The sequence below is a fragment of the Oncorhynchus mykiss genome, unplaced genomic scaffold (genome assembly GCF_013265735.2).
Source record: "Oncorhynchus mykiss isolate Arlee unplaced genomic scaffold, USDA_OmykA_1.1 un_scaffold_673, whole genome shotgun sequence".
Lineage (NCBI taxonomy): Eukaryota > Metazoa > Chordata > Actinopteri > Salmoniformes > Salmonidae > Oncorhynchus > Oncorhynchus mykiss.
This window is the reverse complement of record NW_023494120.1, coordinates 38,699-60,606: the sequence shown is the minus strand read 5'-3', so window position 1 is coordinate 60,606 and position 21,908 is coordinate 38,699. Positions and strand designations below refer to the sequence as shown.

Below are 21,908 nucleotides of genomic sequence, written 5' to 3'. Positions count from 1 at the left end.
AAATTTGATGTTCGGTATCGATATTTTTTTTTCTTATTTTTGGACACTTTTGAAAGAAGGGCCTCGTTAGCGCAGTAGGTAGCGCGTCAGTCTCATAATCTGAAGGTCGTGAGTTCGATCCTCACACGGGGCAGCAAAGCTTTTAAAAAGAGTGTTGGCTGAAGATGAAGTGAAAATGAATTCACTGTTGTTCTGGACTTTCACACAATACATACTTTTGTCAAGGTGGATACCACATCTTAAGGTCCATATCGATATGTATTACTTTAGAATGAAATCAATCTTTTTGTCTCAGGGGTTGTAGAATTTCAGACCATACATATATTTTGGCACGGTGGTTTCAAAAATTTGATGTTCGGTATCAATATTTTTTTTTCTTATTTTTGGACACTTTTGAAAGAAGGGCCTCGTTAGCGCAGTAGGTAGCGCGTCAGTCTCATAATCTGAAGGTCGTGAGTTCGATCCTCACACGGGGCAGCAAAGCTTTTTAAAAAGAGTGTTGGCTGAAGATGAAGTGAAAATGAATTCACTGTTGTTCTGGACTTTCACACAATACATACTTTTGTCAAGGTGGATACCACATCTTAAGGTCCATATCGATATGTATTACTTTAGAATGAAATCAATCTTTTTGTCTCAGGGGTTGTAGAATTTCAGACCATACATATATTTTGGCACGGTGGTTTCAAAAATTTGATGTTCGGTATCAATATTTTTTTTTCTTCTTTTTGGACATTTTTACAAGAAGGGCCTCGTTAGCGCAGTAGGTAGTGCGTCAGTCTCATAATCTGAAGGTCGTGAGTTCGATCCTCACACGGGGCAGCAAAGCTTTTAAAAAGACAGTGTTGGCTGAAGTGAAAATTAATTCGCTGTCGTTTTGGACTTTCACACAATACATACTTTTGTCAAGGTGGATACCACATCTTAAGGTCCATATCGATATGTATTACTTTAGAATGAAATCAATCTTTTTGTCTCAGGGGTTGTAGAATTTCAGACCATACATATATTTTGGCACGGTGGTTTCAACATCAGTGTCAAAATTTGATGTTCGGTATCAATATTTTTTTTTCTTATTTTTGGACACTTTTGAAAGAAGGGCCTTGTTAGCGCAGTAGGTAGCGCGTCAGTCTCATAATCTGAAGGTCGTGAGTTCGATCCTCACACGGGGCAGCAAAGCCTTTAAAAAGAGTGTTGGCTGAAGATGAAGTGAAAATGAATTCACTGTCGTTCTGGACATTCACACAATACATACTTTTGTCAAGGTGGATACCACATCTTAAGGTCCATATCGATATGTATTACTTTAGAATGAAATCAATCTTTTTGTCTCAGGGGTTGTAGAATTTCAGACAATACATATATTTTGGCACGGTGGTTTCAAAAATTTGATGTTCGGTATCGATATTTTTTTTTCTTCTTTTTGGACAATTTTGCAAGACGGGCCTCGTTAGCGCAGTAGGTAGCGCGTCAGTCTCATAATCTGAAGGTCGTGAGTTCGATCCTCACACGGGGCAGCAAAGCTTTTAAAAGAGTGTTGGCTGAAGATGAAGTGAAAATGAATTCACTGTCGTTCTACATATATTTTGGCACGGTGGTTTCAACATCAGTGTCAAAATTTGATGTTCGGTATCAATATTTTTTTTTCTTATTTTTGGACGCTTTTGAAAGAAGGTCCTCGTTAGCGCAGTAGGTAGTGCGTCAGTCTCATAATCTGACGGTCGTGAGTTCGATCCTCACACGGGGCAGCAAAGCTTTTAAAAAGAGTGTTGGCTGAAGATGAAGTGAAAATTAGTTCACTGTCGTTTTGGACTTTCACACAATACATACTTTTGTCAAGGTGGATACCTCATCTTAAGGTCCATATCGATATGTATTACTTTAGAATGAAATCAATCTTTTTGTCTCAGGGGTTGTAGAATTTCAGACCATACATATATTTTGGCACGGTGGTTTCAAAAATTTGATATTCGGTATCGATATTTTTTTTCTTCTTTTTGGACAATTTTGCAAGAAGGGCCTCGTTAGCGCAGTAGGTAGCGCGTCAGTCTCATAATCTGAAGGTCGTGAGTTCGATCCTCACACGGGGCAGCAAAGCTTTTAAAAAGAGTGTTGGCTGAAGATGAAGTGAAAATGAATTCACTGTCGTTCTGGACTTTCACACAATACATACTTTTGTCAAGGTGGATACCACATCTTAAGGTCCATATCGATATGTATTACTTTAGAATGAAATCAATGTTTTTGTCTCAGGGGTTGTAGACTTTCAGACCATACATATATTTTGGCACGGTGGTTTCAACATCAGTGTCAAAATTTGATGTTCGGTATCAATATTTTTTTTTTCTTATTTTTGGACATTTTTGCAAGAAGGGCCTCGTTAGCGCAGTAGGTAGCGCGTCAGTCTCATAATCTGAAGGTCGTGAGTTCGATCCTCACACGGGGCAGCAAAGCTTTTAAAAAGAGTGTTGGCTGAAGATGAAGTGAAAATGAATTCACTGTCGTTCTGGACTTTCACACAATACATACTTTTGTCAAGGTGGATACCACATCTTAAGGTCCATATCGATATGTATTACTTTAGAATGAAATCAATCTTTTGTCTCAGGGGTTGTAGAATTTCAGACCATACATATATTTTGGCACGGTGGTTTCAAAAATTTGATGTTCGGTATCGATATTTTTTTTTTCTTATTTTTGGACACTTTTGAAAGAAGGGCCTCGTTAGCGCAGTAGGTAGCGCGTCAGTCTCATAATCTGAAGGTCGTGAGTTCGATCCTCACACGGGGCAGCAAAGCTTTTAAAAAGAGTGTTGGCTGAAGATGAAGTGAAAATGAATTCACTGTTGTTCTGGACTTTCACACAATACATACTTTTGTCAAGGTGGATACCACATCTTAAGGTCCATATCGATATGTATTACTTTAGAATGAAATCAATCTTTTTGTCTCAGGGGTTGTAGAATTTCAGACCATACATATATTTTGGCACGGTGGTTTCAAAAATTTGATGTTCGGTATCAATATTTTTTTTTCTTATTTTTGGACACTTTTGAAAGAAGGGCCTCGTTAGCGCAGTAGGTAGCGCGTCAGTCTCATAATCTGAAGGTCGTGAGTTCGATCCTCACACGGGGCAGCAAAGCTTTTAAAAAGAGTGTTGGCTGAAGATGAAGTGAAAATGAATTCACTGTTGTTCTGGACTTTCACACAATACATACTTTTGTCAAGGTGGATACCACATCTTAAGGTCCATATCGATATGTATTACTTTAGAATGAAATCTATATTTTTGTCTCAGGGGTTGTAGACTTTCAGACCATACATATATTTTGGCACGGTGGTTTCAACATCAGTGTCAAAATTTGATGTTCGGTATCAATATTTTTTTTTCTTATTTTTGGACATTTTTGCAAGAAGGGCCTCGTTAGCGCAGTAGGTAGCGCGTCAGTCTCATAATCTGAAGGTCGTGAGTTCGATCCTCACACGGGGCAGCAAAGCTTTTAAAAAGAGTGTTGGCTGAAGATGAAGTGAAAATGAATTCACTGTCGTTCTGGACTTTCACACAATACATACTTTTGTCAAGGTGGATACCACATCTTAAGGTCCATATCGATATGTATTACTTTAGAATGAAATCAATCTTTTTGTCTCAGGGGTTGTAGAATTTCAGACCATACATATATTTTGGCACGGTGGTTTCAAAAATTTGATGTTCGGTATCGATATTTTTTTTTCTTATTTTTGGACACTTTTGAAAGAAGGGCCTCGTTAGCGCAGTAGGTAGCGCGTCAGTCTCATAATCTGAAGGTCGTGAGTTCGATCCTCACACGGGGCAGCAAAGCTTTTAAAAAGAGTGTTGGCTGAAGATGAAGTGAAAATGAATTCACTGTTGTTCTGGACTTTCACACAATACATACTTTTGTCAAGGTGGATACCACATCTTAAGGTCCATATCGATATGTATTACTTTAGAATGAAATCAATCTTTTTGTCTCAGGGGTTGTAGAATTTCAGACCATACATATATTTTGGCACGGTGGTTTCAAAAATTTGATGTTCGGTATCAATATTTTTTTTTCTTATTTTTGGACACTTTTGAAAGAAGGGCCTCGTTAGCGCAGTAGGTAGCGTGTCAGTCTCATAATCTGAAGGTCGTGAGTTCGATCCTCACACGGGGCAGCAAAGCTTTTAAAAAGACAGTGTTGGCTGAAGTGAAAATTAATTCGCTGTCGTTTTGGACTTTCACACAATACATACTTTTGTCAAGGTGGATACCACATCTTAAGGTCCATATCGATATGTATTACTTTAGAATGAAATCAATCTTTTTGTCTCAGGGGTTGTAGAATTTCAGACCATACATATATTTTGTCACGGTGGTTCCAACATCAGTGTCAAAATTTGATGTTCGGTATCAATATTTTTTTTTCTTCTTTTTGGACATTTTTGCATGAAGGGCCTCGTTAGCCCAGTAGGTAGCGCGTCAGTCTCATAATCTGAAGGTCGTGAGTTCGATCCTCACACGGGGCAGCAAAGCTTTTAAAAAGAGTGTTGGCTGAAGATGAAGTGAAAATGAATTCACTGTTGTTCTGGACTTTCACACAATACATACTTTTGTCAAGGTGGATACCACATCTTAAGGTCCATATCGATATGTATTACTTTAGAATGAAATCAATCTTTTTGTCTCAGGGGTTGTAGAATTTCAGACCATACATATATTTTGGCACGGTGGTTTCAAAAATTTGATGTTCGGTATCAATATTTTTTTTTCTTATTTTTGGACACTTTTGAAAGAAGGGCCTCGTTAGCGCAGTAGGTAGCGCGTCAGTCTCATAATCTGAAGGTCGTGAGTTCGATCCTCACACGGGGCAGCAAAGCTTTTAAAAAGAGTGTTGGCTGAAGATGAAGTGAAAATGAATTCACTGTTGTTCTGGACTTTCACACAATACATACTTTTGTCAAGGTGGATACCACATCTTAAGGTCCATATCGATATGTATTACTTTAGAATGAAATCAATCTTTTTGTCTCAGGGGTTGTAGAATTTCAGACCATACATATATTTTGGCACGGTGGTTTCAAAAATTTGATGTTCGGTATCAATATTTTTTTTTTCTTCTTTTTGGACATTTTTACAAGAAGGGCCTCGTTAGCGCAGTAGGTAGTGCGTCAGTCTCATAATCTGAAGGTCGTGAGTTCGATCCTCACACGGGGCAGCAAACCTTTTAAAAAGAGTGTTGGCTGAAGATGAAGTGAAAATGAATTCTCTGTCGTTCTGGACTTTCACACAATACATACTTTTGTCAAGGTGGATACCACATCTTAAGGTCCATATCGATATGTATTACTTTAGAATGAAATCAATCTTTTTGTCTCAGGGGTTGTAGAATTTCAGACCATACATATATTTTGTCACGGTGGTTCCAACATCAGTGTCAAAATTTGATGTTCGGTATCAATATTTTTTTTTCTTCTTTTTGGACATTTTTGCATGAAGGGCCTCGTTAGCCCAGTAGGTAGCGCGTCAGTCTCATAATCTGAAGGTCGTGAGTTCGATCCTCACACGGGGCAGCAAAGCTTTCAAAAAAACAGTGTTGGCTGAAGTGAAAATTAATTCTCTGTCGTTCTGGACTTTCACACAATACATACTTCTCTAAAGGTGGATACCAGATCTTAAGGTCCATATCGATATGTATTACTTTAGAATGAAATCAATCTTTTTGTCTCAGGGGTTGTAGAATTTCAGACCATACATATATTTTGGCACGGTGGTTTCAACATGAGTGTCAAAATTTGATGTTCGGTATCAATATTTTTTTTTCTTCATTTTTGGAAATTTTTGCAAGAAGGGCCTCGTTAGCGCAGTAGGTAGCGCGTCAGTCTCATAATCTGAAGGTCGTGAGTTCGATCCTCACACGGGGCAGCAAAGCTTTTAAAAAGTCAGTGTTGGCTGAAGTGAAAATTAATTCTCTGTCGTTCTGGAATTTCACACAATCCATACTTTTGTCAAGGTGGATACCACATCTTAAGGTCCATATCGATATGTATTACTTTAGAATGAAATCAATCTTTTTGTCTCAGGGGTTGTAGACTTTCAGACCATACATATATTTTGGCACGGTGGTTTCAACATCAGTGTCAAAATTTGATGTTCGGTATCAATATTTTTTTTTCTTATTTTTGGACATTTTTGCAAGAAGGGCCTCGTTAGCGCAGTAGGTAGCGCGTCAGTCTCATAATCTGAAGGTCGTGAGTTCGATCCTCACACGGGGCAGCAAAGCTTTTAAAAAGAGTGTTGGCTGAAGATGAAGTGAAAATGAATTCACTGTCGTTCTGGACTTTCACACAATACATACTTTTGTCAAGGTGGATACCACATCTTAAGGTCCATATCGATATGTATTACTTTAGAATGAAATCAATCTTTTTGTCTCAGGGGTTGTAGAATTTCAGACCATACTTATATTTTGGAACGGTGGTTTCAACATCAGTGTCAAAATTTGATGTTCGGTATCGATATTTTTTTTTCTTCTTTTTGGACATTCTTGCTGGAAGGGCCTCGTTAGCGCAGTAGGTAGCGTGTCAGTTTCATAATCTGAAGGTCGTGAGTTCGATCCTCACACGGGCAGCAAAGCTTTTAAAAAAACAGTGTTGGCTGAAGTGAAAATTAATTTTCTGTCGTTCTGGACTTTCACACAATACATACTTTTGTCAAGGTGGATACCACATCTTAAGGTCCATATCGATATGTATTACTTTAGAATGAAATCAATCTTTTTGTCTCAGGGGTTGTAGAATTTCAGACCATACATATATTTTGGCACGGTGGTTTCAAAAATGTGATGTTCGGTATCAATATTTTTTTTTCTTCTTTTTGGACATTTTTACAAGAAGGGCCTCGTTAGCGCAGTAGGTAGAGCGTCAGTCTCATAATCTGAAGGTCGTGAGTTCGATCCTCACACGGGGCAGCAAAGCTTTTAAAAAGAGTGTTGGCTGAAGATGAAGTGAAAATGAATTCACTGTCGTTCTGGACTTTCACACAATACATACTTTTGTCAAGGTGGATACCACATCTTAAGGTCCATATCGATATGTATTACTTTAGAATGAAATCAATCTTTTTGTCTCAGGGGTTGTAGAATTTCAGACCATACATATATTTTGGCACGGTGGTTTAAAAAATTTGATGTTCGGTATCAATATTTTTTCTTCTTCTTTTTGGACATTTTTACAAGAAGGGCCTCGTTAGCGCAGTAGGTAGCGTGTCAGTCTCATAATCTGAAGGTCGTGAGATTTCGATCCTCACACGGGGCAGCAAAGCTTTTAAAAAGAGTGTTGGCTGAAGATGAAGTGAAAATGAATTCACTGTCGTTTTGGACTTTCACACAATACATACTTTTGTCAAGGTGGATACCACATCTTAAGGTCCATATCGATATGTATTACTTAAGAATGAAATCAATCTTTTTGTCTCAGGGGTTGTAGAATTTCAGACCATACATATATTTTGGCACGGTGGTTTCAAAAATTTGATGTTCGGTATCAATATATTTTTTTTCTTCTTTTTGGACATTTTTACAAGAAGGGCCTCGTTAGCGCAGTAGGTAGCGCGTCAGTCTCATAATCTGAAGGTCGTGAGTTCGATCCTGACATGGGGCAGCAAAGCTTTTAAAAAGAGTGTTGGCTGAAGATGAAGTGATGGCTGAAGATGAAGTGAAAATGAATTCACTGTCGTTCTGGACTTTCACACAATACATACTTTTGTCAAGGTGGATACCACATCTTAAGGTCCATATCGATATGTATTACTTTAGAATGAAATCAATGTTTTTGTCTCAGGGGTTGTAGAATTTCAGACCATACATATATTTTGGCACGGTGGTTTCAAAAATTTGATGTTCGGTATCAATATATTTTTTTTCTTCTTTTTGGACATTTTTACAAGAAGGGACTCGTTAGCGCAGTAGGTAGCGCGTCAGTCTCATAATCTGAAGGTCGTGAGTTCGATCCTCACATGGGGCAGCAAAGCTTTTAAAAAGAGTGTTGGCTGAAGATGAAGTGAAAATGAATTCACTGTCGTTCTGGACTTTCACACAATACATACTTTTGTCAAGGTGGATACCACATCTTAAGGTCCATATCGATATGTATTACTTTAGAATGAAATCTATATTTTTGTCTCAGGGGTTGTAGAATTTCAGACCATACATATATTTTGGCACGGTGGTTTCAAAAATTTGATGTTCGGTATCGATATTTTTTTTTCTTATTTTTGGACACTTTTGAAAGAAGGGCCTCGTTAGCGCAGTAGGTAGCGCGTCAGTCTCATAATCTGAAGGTCGTGAGTTCGATCCTCACATGGGGCAGCAAAGCTTTTAAAAAGAGTGTTGGCTGAAGATGAAGTGATGGCTGAAGATGAAGTGAAAATGAATTCACTGTCGTTCTGGACTTTCACACAATACATACTTTTGTCAAGGTGGATACCACATCTTAAGGTCCATATCGATATGTATTACTTTAGAATGAAATCAATCTTTTTGTCTCAGGGGTTGTAGAATTTCAGACCATACATATATTTTGGCACGGTGGTTTCAAAAATTTGATGTTCGGTATCAATATATTTTTTTTCTTCTTTTTGGACATTTTTACAAGAAGGGCCTCGTTAGCGCAGTAGGTAGCGCGTCAGTCTCATAATCTGAAGGTCGTGAGTTCGATCCTCACATGGGGCAGCAAAGCTTTTAAAAAGAGTGTTGGCTGAAGATGAAGTGAAAATGAATTCACTGTCGTTCTGGACTTTCACACAATACATACTTTTGTCAAGGTGGATACCACATCTTAAGGTCCATATCGATATGTATTACTTTAGAATGAAATCTATATTTTTGTCTCAGGGGTTGTAGAATTTCAGACCATACATATATTTTGGAACGGTGGTTTCAACATCAGTGTCAAAATTTGATGTTCGGTATCGATATTTTTTTTTCTTCTTTTTGGACATTCTTGCTGGAAGGGCCTCGTTAGCGCAGTAGGTAGCGTGTCAGTTTCATAATCTGAAGGTCGTGAGTTCGATCCTCACACGGGCAGCAAAGCTTTTAAAAAAACAGTGTTGGCTGAAGTGAAAATTAATTTTCTGTCGTTCTGGACTTTCACACAATACATACTTTTGTCAAGGTGGATACCACATCTTAAGGTCCATATCGATATGTATTACTTTAGAATGAAATCAATCTTTTTGTCTCAGGGGTTGTAGAATTTCAGACCATACATATATTTTGGCACGGTGGTTTCAAAAATGTGATGTTCGGTATCAATATTTTTTTTTCTTCTTTTTGGACATTTTTACAAGAAGGGCCTCGTTAGCGCAGTAGGTAGCGCGTCAGTCTCATAATCTGAAGGTCGTGAGTTCGATCCTCACACGGGGCAGCAAAGCTTTTAAAAAGAGTGTTGGCTGAAGATGAAGTGAAAATGAATTCACTGTCGTTCTGGACTTTCACACAATACATACTTTTGTCAAGGTGGATACCACATCTTAAGGTCCATATCGATATGTATTACTTTAGAATGAAATCAATCTTTTTGTCTCAGGGGTTGTAGAATTTCAGACCATACATATATTTTGGCACGGTGGTTTAAAAAATTTGATGTTCGGTATCAATATTTTTTCTTCTTCTTTTTGGACATTTTTACAAGAAGGGCCTCGTTAGCGCAGTAGGTAGCGTGTCAGTCTCATAATCTGAAGGTCGTGAGATTTCGATCCTCACACGGGGCAGCAAAGCTTTTAAAAAGAGTGTTGGCTGAAGATGAAGTGAAAATGAATTCACTGTCGTTTTGGACTTTCACACAATACATACTTTTGTCAAGGTGGATACCACATCTTAAGGTCCATATCGATATGTATTACTTTAGAATGAAATCAATCTTTTTGTCTCAGGGGTTGTAGAATTTCAGACCATACATATATTTTGGCACGGTGGTTTCAACATGAGTGTCAAAATTTGATGTTCGGTATCAATATTTTTTTTTCTTCATTTTTGGAAATTTTTGCAAGAAGGGCCTCGTTAGCGCAGTAGGTAGCGCGTCAGTCTCATAATCTGAAGGTCGTGAGTTCGATCCTCACACGGGGCAGCAAAGCTTTTAAAAAGTCAGTGTTGGCTGAAGTGAAAATTAATTCTCTGTCGTTCTGGAATTTCACACAATCCATACTTTTGTCAAGGTGGATACCACATCTTAAGGTCCATATCGATATGTATTACTTTAGAATGAAATCAATCTTTTTGTCTCAGGGGTTGTAGACTTTCAGACCATACATATATTTTGGCACGGTGGTTTCAACATCAGTGTCAAAATTTGATGTTCGGTATCAATATTTTTTTTCTTATTTTTGGACATTTTTGCAAGAAGGGCCTCGTTAGCGCAGTAGGTAGCGCGTCAGTCTCATAATCTGAAGGTCGTGAGTTCGATCCTCACACGGGGCAGCAAAGCTTTTAAAAAGAGTGTTGGCTGAAGATGAAGTGAAAATGAATTCACTGTCGTTCTGGACTTTCACACAATACATACTTTTGTCAAGGTGGATACCACATCTTAAGGTCCATATCGATATGTATTACTTTAGAATGAAATCAATCTTTTTGTCTCAGGGGTTGTAGAATTTCAGACCATACTTATATTTTGGAACGGTGGTTTCAACATCAGTGTCAAAATTTGATGTTCGGTATCGATATTTTTTTTTCTTCTTTTTGGACATTCTTGCTGGAAGGGCCTCGTTAGCGCAGTAGGTAGCGTGTCAGTTTCATAATCTGAAGGTCGTGAGTTCGATCCTCACACGGGCAGCAAAGCTTTTAAAAAAACAGTGTTGGCTGAAGTGAAAATTAATTTTCTGTCGTTCTGGACTTTCACACAATACATACTTTTGTCAAGGTGGATACCACATCTTAAGGTCCATATCGATATGTATTACTTTAGAATGAAATCAATCTTTTTGTCTCAGGGGTTGTAGAATTTCAGACCATACATATATTTTGGCACGGTGGTTTCAAAAATGTGATGTTCGGTATCAATATTTTTTTTTCTTCTTTTTGGACATTTTTACAAGAAGGGCCTCGTTAGCGCAGTAGGTAGAGCGTCAGTCTCATAATCTGAAGGTCGTGAGTTCGTTCCTCACACGGGGCAGCAAAGCTTTTAAAAAGAGTGTTGGCTGAAGATGAAGTGAAAATGAATTCACTGTCGTTCTGGACTTTCACACAATACATACTTTGTCAAGGTGGATACCACATCTTAAGGTCCATATCGATATGTATTACTTTAGAATGAAATCAATCTTTTTGTCTCAGGGGTTGTAGAATTTCAGACCATACATATATTTTGGCACGGTGGTTTAAAAAATTTGATGTTCGGTATCAATATTTTTTCTTCTTCTTTTTGGACATTTTTACAAGAAGGGCCTCGTTAGCGCAGTAGGTAGCGTGTCAGTCTCATAATCTGAAGGTCGTGAGATTTCGATCCTCACACGGGGCAGCAAAGCTTTTAAAAAGAGTGTTGGCTGAAGATGAAGTGAAAATGAATTCACTGTCGTTTTGGACTTTCACACAATACATACTTTTGTCAAGGTGGATACCACATCTTAAGGTCCATATCGATATGTATTACTTAAGAATGAAATCAATCTTTTTGTCTCAGGGGTTGTAGAATTTCAGACCATACATATATTTTGGCACGGTGGTTTCAAAAATTTGATGTTCGGTATCAATATATTTTTTTTCTTCTTTTTGGACATTTTTACAAGAAGGGCCTCGTTAGCGCAGTAGGTAGCGCGTCAGTCTCATAATCTGAAGGTCGTGAGTTCGATCCTCACATGGGGCAGCAAAGCTTTTAAAAAGAGTGTTGGCTGAAGATGAAGTGATGGCTGAAGATGAAGTGAAAATGAATTCACTGTCGTTCTGGACTTTCACACAATACATACTTTTGTCAAGGTGGATACCACATCTTAAGGTCCATATCGATATGTATTACTTTAGAATGAAATCAATGTTTTTGTCTCAGGGGTTGTAGAATTTCAGACCATACATATATTTTGGCACGGTGGTTTCAAAAATTTGATGTTCGGTATCAATATATTTTTTTTCTTCTTTTTGGACATTTTTACAAGAAGGGACTCGTTAGCGCAGTAGGTAGCGCGTCAGTCTCATAATCTGAAGGTCGTGAGTTCGATCCTCACATGGGGCAGCAAAGCTTTTAAAAAGAGTGTTGGCTGAAGATGAAGTGAAAATGAATTCACTGTCGTTCTGGACTTTCACACAATACATACTTTTGTCAAGGTGGATACCACATCTTAAGGTCCATATCGATATGTATTACTTTAGAATGAAATCTATATTTTTGTCTCAGGGGTTGTAGAATTTCAGACCATACATATATTTTGGCACGGTGGTTTCAAAAATTTGATGTTCGGTATCGATATTTTTTTTTCTTATTTTTGGACACTTTTGAAAGAAGGGCCTCGTTAGCGCAGTAGGTAGCGCGTCAGTCTCATAATCTGAAGGTCGTGAGTTCGATCCTCACATGGGGCAGCAAAACTTTTAAAAAGAGTGTTGGCTGAAGATGAAGTGATGGCTGAAGATGAAGTGAAAATGAATTCACTGTCGTTCTGGACTTTCACACAATACATACTTTTGTCAAGGTGGATACCACATCTTAAGGTCCATATCGATATGTATTACTTTAGAATGAAATCAATCTTTTTGTCTCAGGGGTTGTAGAATTTCAGACCATACATATATTTTGGCACGGTGGTTTCAAAAATTTGATGTTCGGTATCAATATATTTTTTTTCTTCTTTTTGGACATTTTTACAAGAAGGGCCTCGTTAGCGCAGTAGGTAGCGCGTCAGTCTCATAATCTGAAGGTCGTGAGTTCGATCCTCACATGGGGCAGCAAAGCTTTTAAAAAGAGTGTTGGCTGAAGATGAAGTGAAAATGAATTCACTGTCGTTCTGGACTTTCACACAATACATACTTTTGTCAAGGTGGATACCACATCTTAAGGTCCATATCGATATGTATTACTTTAGAATGAAATCTATATTTTTGTCTCAGGGGTTGTAGAATTTCAGACCATACATATATTTTGGAACGGTGGTTTCAACATCAGTGTCAAAATTTGATGTTCGGTATCGATATTTTTTTTTCTTCTTTTTGGACATTCTTGCTGGAAGGGCCTCGTTAGCGCAGTAGGTAGCGTGTCAGTTTCATAATCTGAAGGTCGTGAGTTCGATCCTCACACGGGCAGCAAAGCTTTTAAAAAAACAGTGTTGGCTGAAGTGAAAATTAATTTTCTGTCGTTCTGGACTTTCACACAATACATACTTTTGTCAAGGTGGATACCACATCTTAAGGTCCATATCGATATGTATTACTTTAGAATGAAATCAATCTTTTTGTCTCAGGGGTTGTAGAATTTCAGACCATACATATATTTTGGCACGGTGGTTTCAAAAATGTGATGTTCGGTATCAATATTTTTTTTTCTTCTTTTTGGACATTTTTACAAGAAGGGCCTCGTTAGCGCAGTAGGTAGCGCGTCAGTCTCATAATCTGAAGGTCGTGAGTTCGATCCTCACACGGGGCAGCAAAGCTTTTAAAAAGAGTGTTGGCTGAAGATGAAGTGAAAATGAATTCACTGTCGTTCTGGACTTTCACACAATACATACTTTTGTCAAGGTGGATACCACATCTTAAGGTCCATATCGATATGTATTACTTTAGAATGAAATCAATCTTTTTGTCTCAGGGGTTGTAGAATTTCAGACCATACATATATTTTGGCACGGTGGTTTAAAAAATTTGATGTTCGGTATCAATATTTTTTCTTCTTCTTTTTGGACATTTTTACAAGAAGGGCCTCGTTAGCGCAGTAGGTAGCGTGTCAGTCTCATAATCTGAAGGTCGTGAGATTTCGATCCTCACACGGGGCAGCAAAGCTTTTAAAAAGAGTGTTGGCTGAAGATGAAGTGAAAATGAATTCACTGTCGTTTTGGACTTTCACACAATACATACTTTTGTCAAGGTGGATACCACATCTTAAGGTCCATATCGATATGTATTACTTAAGAATGAAATCAATCTTTTTGTCTCAGGGGTTGTAGAATTTCAGACCATACATATATTTTGGCACGGTGGTTTCAAAAATTTGATGTTCGGTATCAATATATTTTTTTTCTTCTTTTTGGACATTTTTACAAGAAGGGCCTCGTTAGCGCAGTAGGTAGCGCGTCAGTCTCATAATCTGAAGGTCGTGAGTTCGATCCTCACATGGGGCAGCAAAGCTTTTAAAAAGAGTGTTGGCTGAAGATGAAGTGATGGCTGAAGATGAAGTGAAAATGAATTCACTGTCGTTCTGGACTTTCACACAATACATACTTTTGTCAAGGTGGATACCACATCTTAAGGTCCATATCGATATGTATTACTTTAGAATGAAATCAATGTTTTTGTCTCAGGGGTTGTAGAATTTCAGACCATACATATATTTTGGCACGGTGGTTTCAAAAATTTGATGTTCGGTATCAATATATTTTTTTTCTTCTTTTTGGACATTTTTACAAGAAGGGACTCGTTAGCGCAGTAGGTAGCGCGTCAGTCTCATAATCTGAAGGTCGTGAGTTCGATCCTCACATGGGGCAGCAAAGCTTTTAAAAAGAGTGTTGGCTGAAGATGAAGTGAAAATGAATTCACTGTCGTTCTGGACTTTCACACAATACATACTTTTGTCAAGGTGGATACCACATCTTAAGGTCCATATCGATATGTATTACTTTAGAATGAAATCTATATTTTTGTCTCAGGGGTTGTAGAATTTCAGACCATACATATATTTTGGCACGGTGGTTTCAAAAATTTGATGTTCGGTATCGATATTTTTTTTTCTTATTTTTGGACACTTTTGAAAGAAGGGCCTCGTTAGCGCAGTAGGTAGCGCGTCAGTCTCATAATCTGAAGGTCGTGAGTTCGATCCTCACATGGGGCAGCAAAGCTTTTAAAAAGAGTGTTGGCTGAAGATGAAGTGATGGCTGAAGATGAAGTGAAAATGAATTCACTGTCGTTCTGGACTTTCACACAATACATACTTTTGTCAAGGTGGATACCACATCTTAAGGTCCATATCGATATGTATTACTTTAGAATGAAATCAATCTTTTTGTCTCAGGGGTTGTAGAATTTCAGACCATACATATATTTTGGCACGGTGGTTTCAAAAATTTGATGTTCGGTATCAATATATTTTTTTTCTTCTTTTTGGACATTTTTACAAGAAGGGCCTCGTTAGCGCAGTAGGTAGCGCGTCAGTCTCATAATCTGAAGGTCGTGAGTTCGATCCTCACATGGGGCAGCAAAGCTTTTAAAAAGAGTGTTGGCTGAAGATGAAGTGAAAATGAATTCACTGTCGTTCTGGACTTTCACACAATACATACTTTTGTCAAGGTGGATACCACATCTTAAGGTCCATATCGATATGTATTACTTTAGAATGAAATCTATATTTTTGTCTCAGGGGTTGTAGAATTTCAGACCATACATATATTTTGGCACGGTGGTTTCAAAAATTTGATGTTCGGTATCGATATTTTTTTTTCTTATTTTTGGACACTTTTGAAAGAAGGGCCTTGTTAGCGCAGTAGGTAGCGCGTCAGTCTCATAATCTGAAGGTCGTGAGTTCGATCCTCACACGGGGCAGCAAAGCTTTTAAAAAGAGTGTTGGCTGAAGATGAAGTGAAAATGAATTCACTGTCGTTCTGGACTTTCACACAATACATACATTTGTCAAGGTGGATACCACATCTTAAGGTCCATATCGATATGTATTACTTTAGAATGAAATCAATCTTTTTGTCTCAGGGGTTGTAGAATTTCAGACCATACATATATTTTGGCACGGTGGTTTCAAAAATTTGATGTTCGGTATCAATATATTTTTTTTCTTCTTTTTGGACATTTTTACAAGAAGGGCCTCGTTAGCGCAGTAGGTAGCGCGTCAGTCTCATAATCTGAAGGTCGTGAGTTCGATCCTCACATGGGGCAGCAAAGCTTTTAAAAAGAGTGTTGGCTGAAGATGAAGTGATGGCTGAAGATGAAGTGAAAATGAATTCACTGTCGTTCTGGACTTTCACACAATACATACTTTTGTCAAGGTGGATACCACATCTTAAGGTCCATATCGATATGTATTACTTTAGAATGAAATCAATGTTTTTGTCTCAGGGGTTGTAGAATTTCAGACCATACATATATTTTGGCACGGTGGTTTCAAAAATTTGATGTTCGGTATCAATATATTTTTTTTCTTCTTTTTGGACATTTTTACAAGAATGGCCTCGTTAGCGCAGTATGTAGCGCGTCAGTCTCATAATCTGAAGGTCGTGAGTTCGATCCTCACACGGGGCAGCAAAGCTTTTAAAAAGAGTGTTGGCTGAAGATGAAGTGAAAATGAATTCACTGTCGTTCTGGACTTTCACACAATACATACTTTTGTCAAGGTGGATACCACATCTTAAGGTCCATATCGATATGTATTACTTTAGAATGAAATCAATCTTTTTGTCTCAGGGGTTGTAGAATTTCAGACCATACATATATTTTGGCACGGTGGTTTCAAAAATTTGATGTTCGGTATCAATATATTTTTTTTCTTCTTTTTGGACATTTTTACAAGAAGGGCCTCGTTAGCGCAGTAGGTAGCGCGTCAGTCTCATAATCTGAAGGTCGTGAGTTCGATCCTCACATGGGGCAGCAAAGCTTTTAAAAAGAGTGTTGGCTGAAGATGAAGTGAAAATGAATTCACTGTCGTTCTGGACTTTCACACAATACATACTTTTGTCAAGGTGGATACCACATCTTAAGGTCCATATCGATATGTATTACTTTAGAATGAAATCTATATTTTTGTCTCAGGGGTTGTAGAATTTCAGACCATACATATATTTTGGCATGGTGGTTTCAAAAATTTGATGTTCGGTATCGATATTTTTTTTTCTTATTTTTGGACACTTTTGAAAGAAGGGCCTCGTTAGCGCAGTAGGTATCGCGTCAGTCTCATAATCTGAAGGTCGTGAGTTCGATCCTCACATGGGGCAGCAAAGCTTTTAAAAAGAGTGTTGGCTGAAGATGAAGTGATGGCTGAAGATGAAGTGAAAATGAATTCACTGTCGTTCTGGACTTTCACACAATACATACTTTTGTCAAGGTGGATACCACATCTTAAGGTCCATATCGATATGTATTACTTTAGAATGAAATCTATATTTTTGTCTCAGGGGTTGTAGAATTTCAGACCATACATATATTTTGGCACGGTGGTTTCAAAAATTTGATGTTCGGTATCGATATTTTTTTTTCTTATTTTTGGACACTTTTGAAAGAAGGGCCTTGTTAGCGCAGTAGGTAGCGCGTCAGTCTCATAATCTGAAGGTCGTGAGTTCGATCCTCACACGGGGCAGCAAAGCTTTTAAAAAGAGTGTTGGCTGAAGATGAAGTGAAAATGAATTCACTGTCGTTCTGGACTTTCACACAATACATACATTTGTCAAGGTGGATACCACATCTTAAGGTCCATATCGATATGTATTACTTTAGAATGAAATCAATCTTTTTGTCTCAGGGGTTGTAGAATTTCAGACCATACATATATTTTGGCACGGTGGTTTCAAAAATTTGATGTTCGGTATCAATATATTTTTTTTCTTCTTTTTGGACATTTTTACAAGAAGGGCCTCGTTAGCGCAGTAGGTAGCGCGTCAGTCTCATAATCTGAAGGTCGTGAGTTCGATCCTCACATGGGGCAGCAAAGCTTTTAAAAAGAGTGTTGGCTGAAGATGAAGTGATGGCTGAAGATGAAGTGAAAATGAATTCACTGTCGTTCTGGACTTTCACACAATACATACTTTTGTCAAGGTGGATACCACATCTTAAGGTCCATATCGATATGTATTACTTTAGAATGAAATCAATGTTTTTGTCTCAGGGGTTGTAGAATTTCAGACCATACATATATTTTGGCACGGTGGTTTCAAAAATTTGATGTTCGGTATCAATATATTTTTTTTCTTCTTTTTGGACATTTTTACAAGAATGGCCTCGTTAGCGCAGTATGTAGCGCGTCAGTCTCATAATCTGAAGGTCGTGAGTTCGATCCTCACACGGGGCAGCAAAGCTTTTAAAAAGAGTGTTGGCTGAAGATGAAGTGAAAATGAATTCACTGTCGTTCTGGACTTTCACACAATACATACTTTTGTCAAGGTGGATACCACATCTTAAGGTCCATATCGATATGTATTACTTTAGAATGAAATCAATCTTTTTGTCTCAGGGGTTGTAGAATTTCAGACCATACATATATTTTGGCACGGTGGTTTCAAAAATTTGATGTTCGGTATCAATATATTTTTTTTCTTCTTTTTGGACATTTTTACAAGAAGGGCCTCGTTAGCGCAGTAGGTAGCGCGTCAGTCTCATAATCTGAAGGTCGTGAGTTCGATCCTCACATGGGGCAGCAAAGCTTTTAAAAAGAGTGTTGGCTGAAGATGAAGTGAAAATGAATTCACTGTCGTTCTGGACTTTCACACAATACATACTTTTGTCAAGGTGGATACCACATCTTAAGGTCCATATCGATATGTATTACTTTAGAATGAAATCTATATTTTTGTCTCAGGGGTTGTAGAATTTCAGACCATACATATATTTTGGCATGGTGGTTTCAAAAATTTGATGTTCGGTATCGATATTTTTTTTTCTTATTTTTGGACACTTTTGAAAGAAGGGCCTCGTTAGCGCAGTAGGTATCGCGTCAGTCTCATAATCTGAAGGTCGTGAGTTCGATCCTCACATGGGGCAGCAAAGCTTTTAAAAAGAGTGTTGGCTGAAGATGAAGTGATGGCTGAAGATGAAGTGAAAATGAATTCACTGTCGTTCTGGACTTTCACACAATACATACTTTTGTCAAGGTGGATACCACATCTTAAGGTCCATATCGATATGTATTACTTTAGAATGAAATCAATGTTTTTGTCTCAGGGGTTGTAGAATTTCAGACCATACATATATTTTGGCACGGTGGTTTCAAAAATTTGATGTTCGGTATCGATATTTTTTTTTCTTATTTTTGGACACTTTTGAAAGAAGGGCCTTGTTAGCGCAGTAGGTAGCGCGTCAGTCTCATAATCTGAAGGTCGTGAGTTCGATCCTCACACGGGGCAGCAAAGCTTTTAAAAAGAGTGTTGGCTGAAGATGAAGTGAAACTGAATTCACTGTTGTTCTGGACTTTCACACAATACATACTTTTGTCAAGGTGGATACCACATCTTAAGGTCCATATCGATATGTATTACTTTAGAATGAAATCAATCTTTTTGTCTCAGGGGTTGTAGAATTTCAGACCATACATATATTTTGGCACGGTGGTTTCAAAAATTTGATGTTCGTTATCAATATTTTTTTTTCTTCTTTTTGGACATTTTTACAAGAACGGCCTCGTTAGCGCAGTAGGTAGCGCGTCAGTCTCATAATCTGAAGGTCGTGAGTTCGATCCTCACACGGGGCAGCAATGCTTTTAAAAAGAGTGTTGGCTGAAGATGAAGTGAAAATCAATTCATTGTCGTTCTGGACTTTCACACAATACATACTTTTGTCAAGGTGGATACCACATCTTAAGGTCCATATCGATATGTATTACTTTAGAATGAAATCAATGTTTTTGTCTCAGGGTTTGTAGAATTTCAGACCATACATATATTTTGGCACGGTGGTTTCAAAAATTTGATGTTCGGTATCAATATATTTTTTTTCTTCTTTTTGGACATTTTTACAAGAATGGCCTCGTTAGCGCAGTATGTAGCGCGTCAGTCTCATAATCTGAAGGTCGTGAGTTCGATCCTCACACGGGGCAGCAAAGCTTTTAAAAAGAGTGTTGGCTGAAGATGAAGTGAAAATGAATTCACTGTCGTTCTGGACTTTCACACAATACATACTTTTGTCAAGGTGGATACCACATCTTAAGGTCCATATCGATATGTATTACTTTAGAATGAAATCAATCTTTTTGTCTCAGGGGTTGTAGAATTTCAGACCATACATATATTTTGGCACGGTGGTTTCAAAAATTTGATGTTCGGTATCAATATATTTTTTTTCTTCTTTTTGGACATTTTTACAAGAAGGGCCTCGTTAGCGCAGTAGGTAGCGCGTCAGTCTCATAATCTGAAGGTCGTGAGTTCGATCCTCACATGGGGCAGCAAAGCTTTTAAAAAGAGTGTTGGCTGAAGATGAAGTGAAAATGAATTCACTGTCGTTCTGGACTTTCACACAATACATACTTTTGTCAAGGTGGATACCACATCTTAAGGTCCATATCGATATGTATTACTTTAGAATGAAATCTATATTTTTGTCTCAGGGGTTGTAGAATTTCAGACCATACATATATTTTGGCACGGTGGTTTCAAAAATTTGATGTTCGGTATCAATATATTTTTTTTCTTCTTTTTGGACATTTTTACAAGAAGGGCCTCGTTAGCGCAGTAGGTAGCGCGTCAGTCTCATAATCTGAAGGTCGTGAGTTCGATCCTCACACGGGGCAGCAAAGCTTTTAAAAAGAGTGTTGGCTGAAGATGAAGTGAAAATGAATTCATTGTCGTTCTGGACTTTCACACAATACATACTTTTGTCAAGGTGGATACCACATCTTAAGGTCCATATCGATATGTATTACTTTAGAATGAAATCAATGTTTTTGTCTCAGGGGTTGTAGAATTTCAGACCATACATATATTTTGGCACGGTGGTTTAAAAAATTTGATGTTCGGTATCAATATATTTTTTTGGGGGCCTTGTTAGCGCAGTAGGTAGCGCGTCAGTCTCATAATCTGAAGGTCGTGAGTTCGATCCTCACACGGGGCAGCAAAGCTTTTAAAAAGAGTGTTGGCTGAAGATGAAGTGAAAATGAATTCACTGTCGTTCTGGACTTTCACACAATACATACTTTTGTCAAGGTGGATACCACATCTTAAGGTCCATATCGATATGTATTACTTTAGAATGAAATCTATCTTTTTGTCTCAGGGGTTGTAGAATTTCAGACCATACATATATTTTGGCACGGTGGTTTCAAAAATTTGATGTTCGGTATCGATATTTTTTTTTCTTCTTTTTGGACAATTTTGCAAGAAGGGCCTCGTTAGCGCAGTAGGTAGCGCGTCAGTCTCATAATCTGAAGGTCGTGAGTTCGATCCTCACACGGGGCAGCAAAGCTTTTAAAAAGAGTGTTGGCTGAAGGTGAAAATGAATTCACTGTCGGTCTGGACTTTCACACAATACATACTTTTGTCAAGGTGGATACCACATCTTAAGGTCCATATCGATATGTATTACTTTAGAATGAAATCAATGTTTTTGTCTCAGGGGTTGTAGAATTTCAGACCATACATATATTTTGGCACGGTGGTTTAAAAAATTTGATGTTCGGTATCAATATATTTTTTTTCTTCTTTTTGGACATTTTTACAAGAAGGGCCTCGTTAGCGCAGTAGGTAGTGCGTCAGTCTCATAATCTGAAGGTCGTGAGTTCGATCCTCACACGGGGCAGCAAAGCTTTTATAAAGACAGTGTTGGCTGAAGTGAAAATTAATTTTCTGTCGTTCTGGACTTTCACACAATACATACTTTTGTCAAGGTGGATACCACATCTTAAGGTCCATATCGATATGTATTACTTTAGAATGAAATCAATCTTTTTGTCTCAGGGGTTGTAGAATTTCAGACCATACATATATTTTGGAACGGTGGTTTCAACATCAGTGTCAAAATTTGATGTTCGGTATCAATATTTTTTTTTCTTCTTTTTGGACATTTTTACATGAAG

General features: G+C 37.9%; 37 non-coding genes across 37 annotated transcripts; all 37 read left to right on the top strand.

The window, feature by feature from the left end:
- The first annotated feature begins 60 nt into the window (after positions 1 to 60).
- trnam-cau lies at positions 61 to 133 on the top strand. The gene has a single exon. It is a non-coding gene; the product is annotated as a tRNA-Met (tRNA).
- Positions 134 to 404: 271 nt separating this feature from the next.
- trnam-cau lies at positions 405 to 477 on the top strand. Its single transcript has one exon. It is a non-coding gene; the product is annotated as a tRNA-Met (tRNA).
- Positions 478 to 1,444: 967 nt separating this feature from the next.
- On the top strand, positions 1,445 to 1,517 carry trnam-cau. The gene has a single exon. It is a non-coding gene; the product is annotated as a tRNA-Met (tRNA).
- Positions 1,518 to 2,018: 501 nt separating this feature from the next.
- Positions 2,019 to 2,091, top strand: trnam-cau. The gene has a single exon. It is a non-coding gene; the product is annotated as a tRNA-Met (tRNA).
- A 283-nt stretch (positions 2,092 to 2,374) lies between these two features.
- trnam-cau lies at positions 2,375 to 2,447 on the top strand. The gene has a single exon. It is a non-coding gene; the product is annotated as a tRNA-Met (tRNA).
- Positions 2,448 to 2,718: 271 nt separating this feature from the next.
- On the top strand, positions 2,719 to 2,791 carry trnam-cau. The gene has a single exon. It is a non-coding gene; the product is annotated as a tRNA-Met (tRNA).
- Positions 2,792 to 3,062: 271 nt separating this feature from the next.
- Positions 3,063 to 3,135, top strand: trnam-cau. The gene has a single exon. It is a non-coding gene; the product is annotated as a tRNA-Met (tRNA).
- A 282-nt stretch (positions 3,136 to 3,417) lies between these two features.
- Positions 3,418 to 3,490, top strand: trnam-cau. Its single transcript has one exon. It is a non-coding gene; the product is annotated as a tRNA-Met (tRNA).
- Positions 3,491 to 3,761: 271 nt separating this feature from the next.
- On the top strand, positions 3,762 to 3,834 carry trnam-cau. Its single transcript has one exon. It is a non-coding gene; the product is annotated as a tRNA-Met (tRNA).
- Positions 3,835 to 4,105: 271 nt separating this feature from the next.
- Positions 4,106 to 4,178, top strand: trnam-cau. Its single transcript has one exon. It is a non-coding gene; the product is annotated as a tRNA-Met (tRNA).
- Positions 4,179 to 4,800: 622 nt separating this feature from the next.
- Positions 4,801 to 4,873, top strand: trnam-cau. The gene has a single exon. It is a non-coding gene; the product is annotated as a tRNA-Met (tRNA).
- Positions 4,874 to 5,852: 979 nt separating this feature from the next.
- On the top strand, positions 5,853 to 5,925 carry trnam-cau. Its single transcript has one exon. It is a non-coding gene; the product is annotated as a tRNA-Met (tRNA).
- A 278-nt stretch (positions 5,926 to 6,203) lies between these two features.
- trnam-cau lies at positions 6,204 to 6,276 on the top strand. Its single transcript has one exon. It is a non-coding gene; the product is annotated as a tRNA-Met (tRNA).
- A 2,019-nt stretch (positions 6,277 to 8,295) lies between these two features.
- Positions 8,296 to 8,368, top strand: trnam-cau. The gene has a single exon. It is a non-coding gene; the product is annotated as a tRNA-Met (tRNA).
- Positions 8,369 to 8,658: 290 nt separating this feature from the next.
- trnam-cau lies at positions 8,659 to 8,731 on the top strand. The gene has a single exon. It is a non-coding gene; the product is annotated as a tRNA-Met (tRNA).
- Positions 8,732 to 9,352: 621 nt separating this feature from the next.
- On the top strand, positions 9,353 to 9,425 carry trnam-cau. Its single transcript has one exon. It is a non-coding gene; the product is annotated as a tRNA-Met (tRNA).
- Positions 9,426 to 10,054: 629 nt separating this feature from the next.
- trnam-cau lies at positions 10,055 to 10,127 on the top strand. Its single transcript has one exon. It is a non-coding gene; the product is annotated as a tRNA-Met (tRNA).
- A 277-nt stretch (positions 10,128 to 10,404) lies between these two features.
- Positions 10,405 to 10,477, top strand: trnam-cau. Its single transcript has one exon. It is a non-coding gene; the product is annotated as a tRNA-Met (tRNA).
- Positions 10,478 to 11,788: 1,311 nt separating this feature from the next.
- On the top strand, positions 11,789 to 11,861 carry trnam-cau. The gene has a single exon. It is a non-coding gene; the product is annotated as a tRNA-Met (tRNA).
- A 634-nt stretch (positions 11,862 to 12,495) lies between these two features.
- trnam-cau lies at positions 12,496 to 12,568 on the top strand. The gene has a single exon. It is a non-coding gene; the product is annotated as a tRNA-Met (tRNA).
- Positions 12,569 to 12,858: 290 nt separating this feature from the next.
- On the top strand, positions 12,859 to 12,931 carry trnam-cau. Its single transcript has one exon. It is a non-coding gene; the product is annotated as a tRNA-Met (tRNA).
- Positions 12,932 to 13,552: 621 nt separating this feature from the next.
- Positions 13,553 to 13,625, top strand: trnam-cau. The gene has a single exon. It is a non-coding gene; the product is annotated as a tRNA-Met (tRNA).
- A 618-nt stretch (positions 13,626 to 14,243) lies between these two features.
- trnam-cau lies at positions 14,244 to 14,316 on the top strand. The gene has a single exon. It is a non-coding gene; the product is annotated as a tRNA-Met (tRNA).
- A 634-nt stretch (positions 14,317 to 14,950) lies between these two features.
- trnam-cau lies at positions 14,951 to 15,023 on the top strand. Its single transcript has one exon. It is a non-coding gene; the product is annotated as a tRNA-Met (tRNA).
- Positions 15,024 to 15,313: 290 nt separating this feature from the next.
- trnam-cau lies at positions 15,314 to 15,386 on the top strand. The gene has a single exon. It is a non-coding gene; the product is annotated as a tRNA-Met (tRNA).
- Positions 15,387 to 15,657: 271 nt separating this feature from the next.
- trnam-cau lies at positions 15,658 to 15,730 on the top strand. The gene has a single exon. It is a non-coding gene; the product is annotated as a tRNA-Met (tRNA).
- Positions 15,731 to 16,002: 272 nt separating this feature from the next.
- Positions 16,003 to 16,075, top strand: trnam-cau. Its single transcript has one exon. It is a non-coding gene; the product is annotated as a tRNA-Met (tRNA).
- A 635-nt stretch (positions 16,076 to 16,710) lies between these two features.
- On the top strand, positions 16,711 to 16,783 carry trnam-cau. The gene has a single exon. It is a non-coding gene; the product is annotated as a tRNA-Met (tRNA).
- A 633-nt stretch (positions 16,784 to 17,416) lies between these two features.
- trnam-cau lies at positions 17,417 to 17,489 on the top strand. The gene has a single exon. It is a non-coding gene; the product is annotated as a tRNA-Met (tRNA).
- Positions 17,490 to 17,761: 272 nt separating this feature from the next.
- Positions 17,762 to 17,834, top strand: trnam-cau. The gene has a single exon. It is a non-coding gene; the product is annotated as a tRNA-Met (tRNA).
- Positions 17,835 to 18,469: 635 nt separating this feature from the next.
- Positions 18,470 to 18,542, top strand: trnam-cau. Its single transcript has one exon. It is a non-coding gene; the product is annotated as a tRNA-Met (tRNA).
- A 633-nt stretch (positions 18,543 to 19,175) lies between these two features.
- Positions 19,176 to 19,248, top strand: trnam-cau. Its single transcript has one exon. It is a non-coding gene; the product is annotated as a tRNA-Met (tRNA).
- Positions 19,249 to 19,519: 271 nt separating this feature from the next.
- trnam-cau lies at positions 19,520 to 19,592 on the top strand. The gene has a single exon. It is a non-coding gene; the product is annotated as a tRNA-Met (tRNA).
- Positions 19,593 to 20,209: 617 nt separating this feature from the next.
- On the top strand, positions 20,210 to 20,282 carry trnam-cau. Its single transcript has one exon. It is a non-coding gene; the product is annotated as a tRNA-Met (tRNA).
- Positions 20,283 to 20,554: 272 nt separating this feature from the next.
- Positions 20,555 to 20,627, top strand: trnam-cau. Its single transcript has one exon. It is a non-coding gene; the product is annotated as a tRNA-Met (tRNA).
- Positions 20,628 to 20,874: 247 nt separating this feature from the next.
- Positions 20,875 to 20,947, top strand: trnam-cau. The gene has a single exon. It is a non-coding gene; the product is annotated as a tRNA-Met (tRNA).
- Positions 20,948 to 21,218: 271 nt separating this feature from the next.
- Positions 21,219 to 21,291, top strand: trnam-cau. The gene has a single exon. It is a non-coding gene; the product is annotated as a tRNA-Met (tRNA).
- Positions 21,292 to 21,908: the final 617 nt, after the last annotated feature.